The following is a 10,527-nucleotide window of genomic DNA, read 5'->3' on the forward strand; positions in this document are numbered from 1 at the left end:
GACGGTCATATGGGCTAATTTCGTTCTGCCAATCATGTCTTGCTTCAAGCAAGAAAATGGTCATTTGATGGTGAAAGTGCTCTTCTAGAGCGACCCAAAGAGTCTGTGTATCCTCTTCATCGGATACTCAACTTGGAGTGTTTTCTCCATATGTTTCCTTTGAAAATTATGGCACTCATATTAAAAGTCTCAATGACGACATTGTTAGCATTGATTGTTGATCTCATCTTCTTTGCAGTTAGATGAATTATCACATTTTGAACCACTTTAGATAGTTTCTTCCGGAAACCTCCAAAGAAACAAAGTCAAGTTTGTTGAGATTTGGTATTTCTTACAGGAAAGGAACAAATAATCTTAGTGCTTTGGGTAATATCGTCCATAAGCAACTAATAGGAACTTCAGGTTCTATAACATGGTATGAAAAATCGGATTAAACATGTAAAATCTACGGTTTTATCATGTGTGGTGAATTTATGAAGGAAACTTCAAGTTTCTTAAATGACATTATCGAAACTACAAGTTCGATATGTGTATGAACTACTGGTTCATTTAGAACTTCTAGTTCATTAGGTACCTGCATTTTCTACACATATATTCTAGTGCGAAAATTTAGACAAGTAACACAATAATATTGAATAGAGCAAATTGAAATAATATCTCACAAATTGAATAAATGGAAATCACAAATCAATTGAGATATTAATTGCATGCTAGTAATATAACATATTAATTGTCACACAATTATGTGAATAAATGCTTCTGGCAATTAATTACACATATGAAATATGGTGAATTTATTTACAATATCAAATCATTTTTCCTTTTATTTGATTCTGCTGGACCAAAGGAGTGGGCTTCATAGTGAAGCCTATCGGGCTTAGTCTGCGGGCTTGTGACCCGACCTTTCATGCGTAATTCAAATGGTGTGTGAGACCTGCTAGGCTGCTAGGTCCCGCAGAGGGAGAGTGGGCCTGCTGGGCTCAAGCTGGTCTGCCAAGGAATGAAAAGTTATTACTCAACCATTTTGGTAACTCCAATTAAATACGACCAGGTAAGAGTATGAGGTTTGGGTGGAGCGAGGTTCTCTTAAGTACACAGCCTCATTGTATCTTGCCTAGACATCGCATCGAATTGGGTGCGCCTACTTGGAAAGATTCATAACCTTTCAATGTTATCGAAACTACGGGTTCGATACGTGTGAACTTCTGGTTCAATATTTATGTATGAACTTCTGGTTCAATATTTATGTGTGTGAACTTCCGGTTCGTTAAGTACCTGCATTCCGCACATATATATTCTAATGCAAAGAATTTAAGCGGGTAAAATATTTAAATTTAATATGAGCAGGTAACACCACAAAACATTATCATAATAAATAATGAAGGAAAGATGTATCATTATCACAAAGTCCAAACAAGTATTTATAGATATTTGTCACAATATACATGAATTAATAGCTAAATTAAAAAGCTATTGATTTTCCTTTTACTCATTCCATTATGCCAATTATAGTGCAAGAGAAATAAGTGTCTCTCATAGAGGATTAGGTTAAACTAGATGTTTCAACAAAAGTCATAAATCGTGATTGCAGCTTCTACTGAATAGCAGTCGAAAAACAAACCAAAATCCCAACCAAAACAACCCAGAAAAATATGAAAAATTATAGAGATGCAGTAAACACACAGAGGCTCTAGCATACAAAATTTGGTGAATTTTGGAGTTGAATTACTATTTTAAATAAATACGGGAACACAGAGGACAGAAGGTAAACTGAAACAGTAAAATCTGTTTTTGCTTGGAAAAACATATTTGGTTGTAGAGCTGGTAGATTGATGTTGATTGAATGATGAACCTCTTCTTTTCTGCAACCCAAGAGTTATTCACCTCTTCTCTTGTCGATCGGCAATCCGAATCCTAGAGCTAGTAGTGCTGATAACGTGTTGTAAAACGAACATAGAAAGTGTTTCATGCAGAAAATGGAGAGAGCTTTGCTTCAAAGAACTTGAGAGAGAGAGAGAGTTTAGATGTAGAGAAGGAGTGTAGTATTTTCTGTATTCATCTCATAACATGGATGAGAAATGGACTACATATAGTGGAAGATAGGGAACATGTAGCCTAAAGTCCTCCATAAAACAAGGACCCCTAAAGTTCTCCATAAAACAAGGATTCCTAAAGTCATCCATAAAACATGGAAAGGGTAAGCCTATAACAACATAATGATTTACCCTATATCTATTTACATGATATAGCCATAATGATTTACAACAGTTTTGAGTTGCATTTGTTGTATTGTTTTATCTATGAGTTTGTAATAGGGTATTTCGAAATTGCTGTCATATGTCTGCCTTCTTATACTTACAGGCATGAGTTACAAATCTTACTTGGAACATTGGAACGTAATCAATAGTTACTTATCAAGAAATTAACACGGTGTTTGAATCTAAAATCACTTTTCAACCCTCACAAATAGCTTTATGAAAGTTACCAAATGCTAGTGTGCTATTTCAATTTAATTGAACATAAATATTGTGTAATCATTAAAGACCTATTAACTAGAAACCCATTAGCAAAGTAGGCTTGTGGCCACTTTCTTGACTAAATTAAGGTATTTGCTTGCGAATGGTTAGTTGATGCAGAGTGAAATTAGTTGTGGGTTAGGAGTTTCTTCACTTACTGGCTAAAAAATTGAAAAAATTTAGACATGAAACACGGAGCACTAATACGTGGAGTTACTATTGTTTTCAAAAGAAAAACTTGTTACTGAATGAATTTCCCAAGTCATTTTGAGTCTCTTCAAAACTATTCAGAGAACTTACAAAATCAACCTCTTACTTCAAAATTGATCATCTCCTGGTGTAGATTCCTTCTTCCATGCAGCTTTATTGGACAGACCACAACATCATGAAAGCAGTTCAGGAGACTCCGATCCTCTGCGTCGACTCCTCCTCCTCCATATTTTCTTGCTCTTTTTGCTTCCATTGGAGGCCACATCATCACAAAGAATACAGGCTGAAGCTCTCCTAAAATGGAAGAACAGCTTTACTTCTTCACCACCTTCTCTGAATTCATGGTCGCTCACAAACCTAAACAACCTATGCAACTGGACTGCCATTGTCTGCAACCGCAATACCAAAACAGTTTCTGAAATTCACCTTGCAAACTTCAACGTACATCACTGCAGCACGAACACAGTTCAACTTCAACGAGTTTCTCGATCTCACCCATTTCAACCTCAATGGCAACAATTTCTCAGGGCCTATACCATCTGCCATTAGCGATCTCACCAAGCTCACAACCTTGGATTTGGGAAACAATACCTTGGAACGAGAAGTGCCTGCGGAAATGGGCAAGTTAACGGAGCTTCAGTTTCTACGTCTCTACAACAACTATCTCAATGGTACCATTCCCTATCAGCTGGACAATCTCAAAAAGGTACAATATTTGCTTCTTGGAAGTAACTACTTAGACACTCCTGACTGGTCTAAATTTTCAGGCTTTCCTTTGTTGAGGTACCTTGATCTTACTTGGAACAATTTGGATTCAGAATTCCCAGAATTCATATCTGAATGTAGGAACTTGACATTCCTGGATTTGTCTTAAAATGCTTTGACTGGCCACATACCAGAAGTGGTGTATTTAGCAACCTGGTCAAGCTTGAATCTCTCAATCTCACCAATAACCGATTCCAAGGACCGTTGCCATATAACTTTCCCAACCTTAAGCACCTTTATTTGGAAGCAAACAACTTTAGTGGTCCAATGCCTGAAGATATTGGTGTGATATCTGGTCTTCAATTTATTAACCTTTATAACAATTTCTTTGAAGGCAAAATCCCATCCTCTGTAGGCCAACTCAGGGAGCTTCAGCACCTCGATCTTCGAGAGAATTCCTTGAACTCTTCAATCCCTTCTGAGCTTGGTTCTTGTACCAACCTCACTTTCTTGGCCTTGGCTTTAAATAAACTCAGTGGGGAATTGCCTCTCTCCTTGTCAAAATTGACCAACTTGGTGAAGTTGGGTTTATCTGATAATCTATTTACTGGGCCAATCTTGCCTTCTCTGGTCTCCAATTCGACTGAGATGATCTCTTTGCAACTCAAAAACAACAGCTTCAATGGGAATATTCCACCATAAATTGGCCTGTTGACAAAACTTGATATCCTCTGGCTGAGCGAAAACAATTTCTCTGGATCAATTCCAGCAGAGATAGGAAACTTGAAAGTTTTGAGAGAATTGTACCTTGGGGGAAACCAGCTCTCAGGGCCAATTCCTATGAAATTCTGGAACCTCACAAATCTTCAGATCCTTTGTATGGAAGACAATAGCTTCAATGGGAATATTCCACCAGAATTTGGCCTGTTGACAAAACTTGAACGCATCCGGCTAGGCGAAAACAACTTCTCTGGCCCAATTCCCTTGGAGATGGCAAACTTGAAAGATCTGACAACTTTTAATCTTTCGAGAAACTACCTCTCCGGCCCAATTCCCCCAGAGATTGGAAACATGAGTTCCATGGTTAACTTTGATGTCAGCACAACCAACTTGAAGGGGAGTTGCCGAAAACTATTTCTCACCTCAGAAAACTAGAGTGGTTTGCCGTTTACATTAATAGGTTTTCGGGGACCATTCCCAGTGATTTCGGGAAGTATAGTCCTAACTTGACATTTGTTGGTTTCGCATGGAACAGCTTCTCTGGAGAATTGCCGCCAGGGTTGTGTAGTGGATTTTCTTTGAAGCTTTTCTTAGTGCAGTTCAACGACTTCACAGGGCCATTACCTGATTGCTTGAGAAATTGTTCTGCATTATCTAGAGTCAGACTTGACGAGAATCAATTCACCGGAAACATTATCAATGCATTTGGTGTTCATCCCAGTCTTGCAGTAATTTATCTTAGTAACAACAAGTTTGTTGGTCAACTCTCGCCACAGTGGGCAGAATGCAAGAACATCACTGATATGCGGATGGAGGGAAATAGAATTTCTGGTCAAATCCCACCTGAACTTGGGCAGTTGACACAGTTGTGGTATCTAACCCTAAGCTCTAATGAATTCAGTGGGGAGTTTCCAGTTTCTATTGGGAATCTAAGCTTGTTGTTCACTCTTAATCTCAGCAGGAACCACTTGACGGGAACTATCCCTCATGTTCTAGGCAAATTGACTAAGCTTGAGATTCTTGATTTGTCTGATAATAATTTTACAGGGGTATTAACAGTCGACCCTGGGATGTTTGAGAGCTTAACAAGCTTGAACATAAGCCATAACAAATTATCAGGTGGAATACCTGAGGAGATTGGTAATCTGCACCTGCGGTACGTGTTGGACCTAAGCAGCAATTCATTCTCGGGATCACTACCATTAAACCTTGCCAAGCTTATAATGCTGGAGATTCTTAATTTCTCGCATAACCAACTCTCCGGAAACATCCCATCAACATATTCCAGAATGGTTAGTCTTCTCGGCATTGATTTTTCTTACAACAACTTGACAGGTCCAATCCCAACCGGTGGCATTTTCCAAAAGAAGCTTCCGAATAATGCCTTTGTTGGAAATGGTGGTTTGTGTGGAGAAACAGAGGGACTAACTCCATGCACTTCGGGTCCCAAAAGGTCCAACAAGAAAATTCTTGTTGCCGTCCTTGTTCCCATTTGTGGTTTATTGCTGATGGTGACCATATCTGCTGTAGTCCTTAAGTTCTGCAAGAAATTAAAGCTTGGAGAAATCGATCATCCTAAGGTGTCTAAAAGTTTTGATTCAATTATTTGGGGAAGACATGGTAAACTGACATTTTCTGAAATCATCACTGCCACCGAGAACTTTGATGAAAAGTACCTCATTGGAAGAGGAGGTTTTGGAAGTGTCTACAAAGCTATGTTGGACAGAGGCAGAGTCGTTGCAGTTAAGAAATTGAATATGTCAGTAGATTCTAGTGACGACATTACAGAATTGAATCGCAAGAGTTTTGAGAATGAGATAAGAACATTGACAGAAGTGATGCACAGAAATGTAATAAAACTTTATGGATTCTGTTCCTGGAAGGGGTGCTTGTACTTGGTGTATGAATATGCAGAGAGAGGCAGTTTGAAAATGGTATTGTATGGAGTGGAGGGCGAAGCAGATGTACTTGTCTGGGGCACAAGGGTGGAAATGGTGCAAGGAATAGCTCATGCTATTTCTCACTTGCATAATGACTGCTCTCACCAAATCATTCACCGCGACATAACTTTGAGCAACATATTATTAAATCGGGATTTCGTGCCATGGCTAGCAGACTTTGGAACAGCAAGACTATTGAGCTCAGATTCCTCAAACTGGACTGCTTTAGCGGGGTCTTATGGCTACATGGCTCCAGGTATCACTCATTCAATAAACTTATAAACTTGTTTTTCATTTATACAGATGTTTATACTCGCCTATTCGCATATATTATTGTTTTCTATATGTATATGATGGGAAAATGTTTGTTGATTTTGTTATTCTAATGAGCATGCAGAGCTCGCATTCACAATGCAAGTGACAGATACGTGTGATGTATTCAGCTTTGGAGTGGTGGCATTAGAAATTATGATGGGAAGGCATCCAGGGGAGCTACTGACTTCTCTATCGGAAAATGGAGATATGCTTTTGAAGGATTTGCTAGACCAAAGACTTCGGTCTCCTTCAAGTCAATTAGCAGTGCGAGTGGTTTCCTTGTTAACAATGGCCTTGGCCTGCACCAGCACTAATCCGGATTCACGACCAACCATGCATTTTGTGGCAAAAGAACTGTCATCAGCCAGGACCCGGAGTTGCCTTTCTGAGCCGTTCAGTACGGTAACCATCAATAAATTGGCAAATTTTCATAACTAGAAGTGGCTGAAATAAAAAAAGGGGTTTAATAACTAAATCCCTTCTCCAAAATTGAAAGAGTCTTACATTTCCTCTAGTTTCTTGTTATTTGGTGAATAAATGTATTACTCTAGTGCCAGCAATGTAAGGTCTAATAAGTAGCAATTCTGTTGATGTAAAACTTAAATAACTGCAGTTGTACTATAACTCAAGTTAGTTCTGCTCATCATGTCTTGTGGTATAAATTTCAATTACAATTTCTTGTGGGTTGCTTTCGTTTGTGTTTTCGATTCTTGAATATTAGGGATCATACTATATTGAAGTTATACAGCAGAGAATATCTACTTGAGCTGTATTAGTGCAATACACATGGAGTAGCTACAAGTGACATGAAGCAGTCTACAGTTTTTTTTTTTTTTTTTTTTTTTCAGCCTGCTTTTTCATATATGTAACTTTTAATCTGCTAATGTTTATGATCAAGAATTTAGCAACATACACAGTCTGATATATGAAAAAAGGAAACTCATTATTAATCCAGAAAAAGTAACGAGTTATTGATTAATGAAGGCAAGTATTTACAGTCTGATGTTAAATTTATAGCTCCAACGACAGTGTGGTAGCTAGAAGGTCTTTCTATTGGTATACAACTAAAGCAATCGTACAACTATAAGTTAGTTTGGAGACTTATCATCATATGAAAATATAGGGTGTAAGTTTGATTTATTTTCATCCATCAGAGTAACAGAAATCTCTCTATTGATCGAAGTCTTTCTGTCCAGGACAAACAGCTCGAAGTAGAATTTAGGAAAAACAACTGAATATGTTATGAATTAATGGTAGGAATGCACAACCATTAGGTACTAGCTGCTTGTTCATATTCAGCAGCTTGGTTCACGGATCATGATCAGGATAACCGTGTATATGCTAACCCTCTAGCTAGGCACTTCTACTGTCTAGCTAGTTGCAATACTACTATGAAGGGGTGAATTCCAGTACTATCTCCGACTTTATTAGTGAGGGATACTCAAATATATTTATTAATATAGCGAAGATTAGAATATTAAACAAATTGAGTATAGTATATGCATGCAGGGTCTCGTACTGAGTACCCTAGCTTTATTAGTTGGGATATAATCCCTATAATATAGTATCTGGACCCGTAGCCCGTAGGGCAACTTGTTTTAGATTTACAATCAACAACGTTATTTTCCGTAGTAATCTTATGAACTTTGGACACGCACAACGAATATAAGGGTCATGCGAAGTGTTTGCTTTGATGGCATTTTCTATGGCGGACAAGCTATACTTTTTGGGTCCTGGGATGATGGACGACTCTTTTAAGGATCTCGCCTATCACGTTTTTCTTCCACATATCGTGACACCATTGGAAATATTTGGTATGTGGAAACCGGAAAGACGGTGTCTAAACACTGTCCATGAGCCTGCTGCTCATGCTTCCAGAAACCTATATGGTTTCCCTTTTCCACATCCGACCAAGAACGTTGTTCCAAGTTTGCTTTTAGTACTGTTTGGTGACTCATCTACATATTGCACAAAAATAAGATATGATCTTTAGAAACTAAACTAAAAAGTTACTAAACATATAATCACATAATAATGTGTTACCAGTGTTTCACTAAATGTCACAACGCCTGAGCACTTCAAGCGAGGTCCATTATAGTTCGATGGCCATAGACCGTGTACTGTGATGATTGGAGGGGGAGTGTTAGGGCAGTTGATATCATAACAAACAGGCTTTGGCCACCGTTGAACAAACAACAGGTATTGGTAGGGTGTATATGATGACGTCAGACTGAAGACCAAAGCTAGAGCAGTGACGACAAAAGCCACACTGGGCTTGCAAGTATTTTGTGCCATCGTTCTCTGCGCAAGCAATACACAGATGAATCGATGGATCAGTATATGAATTTGGATTTGGGATTGGGTTGGGGGAATTTTATAGGAGTACTTTCTACCTTCATCTTTCGATCATGCAAAGATTGTATGGCTAGTCATGCACTAGTACTACACCACCTAATTATCCTATGTGCAAGGATCGTGAGCACGAAATCATAATTCTATGCATTCTTTTATTTTTGATAAAACATGAATCATTTCAAGTGAAATTAATGGAAGCACAAGTTGCATTTCTTCTAAAATAGTTGTGGATGAAACTGATTTTGTCTTTGAGAAGACTTGAAGAATTGCACAGGGCTGCTCCTGGCACGTACTCCAAATTAACAGAGGTCGGTTGAGTGCTCTTTTTTCTGTTTACACACTCTATCCACATTTCTTGACAGTCTAAGTTTGCATTTTATATATGCTTTACCAGTTTTTCATTTATCTCTTCTTCTTTTGCAGAGTGATAGGCTGAAGCAGATACAGGCCCATCTGGCACGTACATTGAACTCGCTCTGCTTAGTTGGTATGGATTTCAAACAGACAATCAGTGAGGTGAATCCCAGTCTAGATAATTCAGAAGTATGTAAACATAAGTTTGAACTTCACTGAGCAATTGGCCACTGGAATAAACAAACTACGCAATGTTGAATTACAGAGAATCCAGAGCATGAAGACTGCTCTTCAGAAACTCTACTTTCGTTGCTGTATATTTTTTTTCTTTTTCGAAGAGAGCGTAGGGATTACTATATGACTAATATTTTGATTCGTGAATTGAGAGTTTAGGAGTAGTGGTCATCATTATACCGTCTGGGTTATTAGCTTACCATCAACAAGTTGCGAATGCAATCTTCTCAGGCTAGTTTAGAGAAACTTTCTTCTGGTTCATCGGTTTACTAAGCCAACCTCAGCTCCTTGTCGGATTGGATACATCGATAGAAAACTTCTGGATTCCCGAGCGAGTTCCGGACTCCGGCGTTGGTTGTTGGTGGGCGGTGTGGCCCTCCGGTGCATGATAGCAGCGATGCATGTTGCTGTTGATCCGTGTCGGGCCCCGCCACATAGAGAGCGGCTTAGGACGTCGGAAAATTGGTTGATGGACTCTCGCCGGACTCAGGGGGTGGAAAAGTAGTACAGTCGATCATGGCTGAGGCACGGGTCTTGTGCTCCGAGCAGGCCGGCAAGAGGCATGGAGCTCCGATCTGCAGAAGGGTGGCGAGATGGTCTGCAGGTGCGGCGGTGTTTTTGCAGCAATGTATTTTGATCTCGATTGAGTCTTCTGGAATGGATGGGCGTGTGCGGACCGGAACTGACTCGTGGCCATCGTGTCTACATCGCCAGAGGGCTGGCGTTTTGAGATTACGGATTCCGGCTAGGAAGAACAGATGAATGAAAGTTGGGCTTTGGGTGCCCATAGTGATTGAGAGGCCCAAAGCAATGACTGTTGAGGACTATTGGGTGGGGCCATTCCTTTGTACTATTGGTGAAAGTATATGGCTTTGTAGTTTTCTTGAGACATTCCGTATTGGCTAGTATCTATCTATACTATAATACTATTATAAAGAGAAGATATTTTGTTAGCTAAAACTGATTATTTTTTACCTTTTCAACCCAAAAAGATTAAATATCATCGTCCTAACATTCGATCACAGTTTGATTGTTCTTGGGCAACTTGGCTCAATATCAGGATAGAATGAGGCCTAGAAAAGACCAGGCTAAGGTAACAAGGTCTAACCGTCTAACTTTGTTCACGACTAGAATAAGATGCCAGAGAACCATGCCTTTAGAACTAGAAGGTTTTGATA

At 39.1% G+C, this 10,527-nt stretch overlaps 1 pseudogene; it reads left to right on the forward strand.

Annotated features, from left to right (window-relative positions):
• The first annotated feature begins 2,840 nt into the window (after positions 1-2,840).
• Positions 2,841-7,079, forward strand: LOC133740490 (MDIS1-interacting receptor like kinase 2-like; annotated as a pseudogene).
• Positions 7,080-10,527: the final 3,448 nt, after the last annotated feature.

Source organism: Rosa rugosa, chromosome 3 (assembly GCF_958449725.1).
Source record: "Rosa rugosa chromosome 3, drRosRugo1.1, whole genome shotgun sequence".
Lineage (NCBI taxonomy): Eukaryota > Viridiplantae > Streptophyta > Magnoliopsida > Rosales > Rosaceae > Rosa > Rosa rugosa.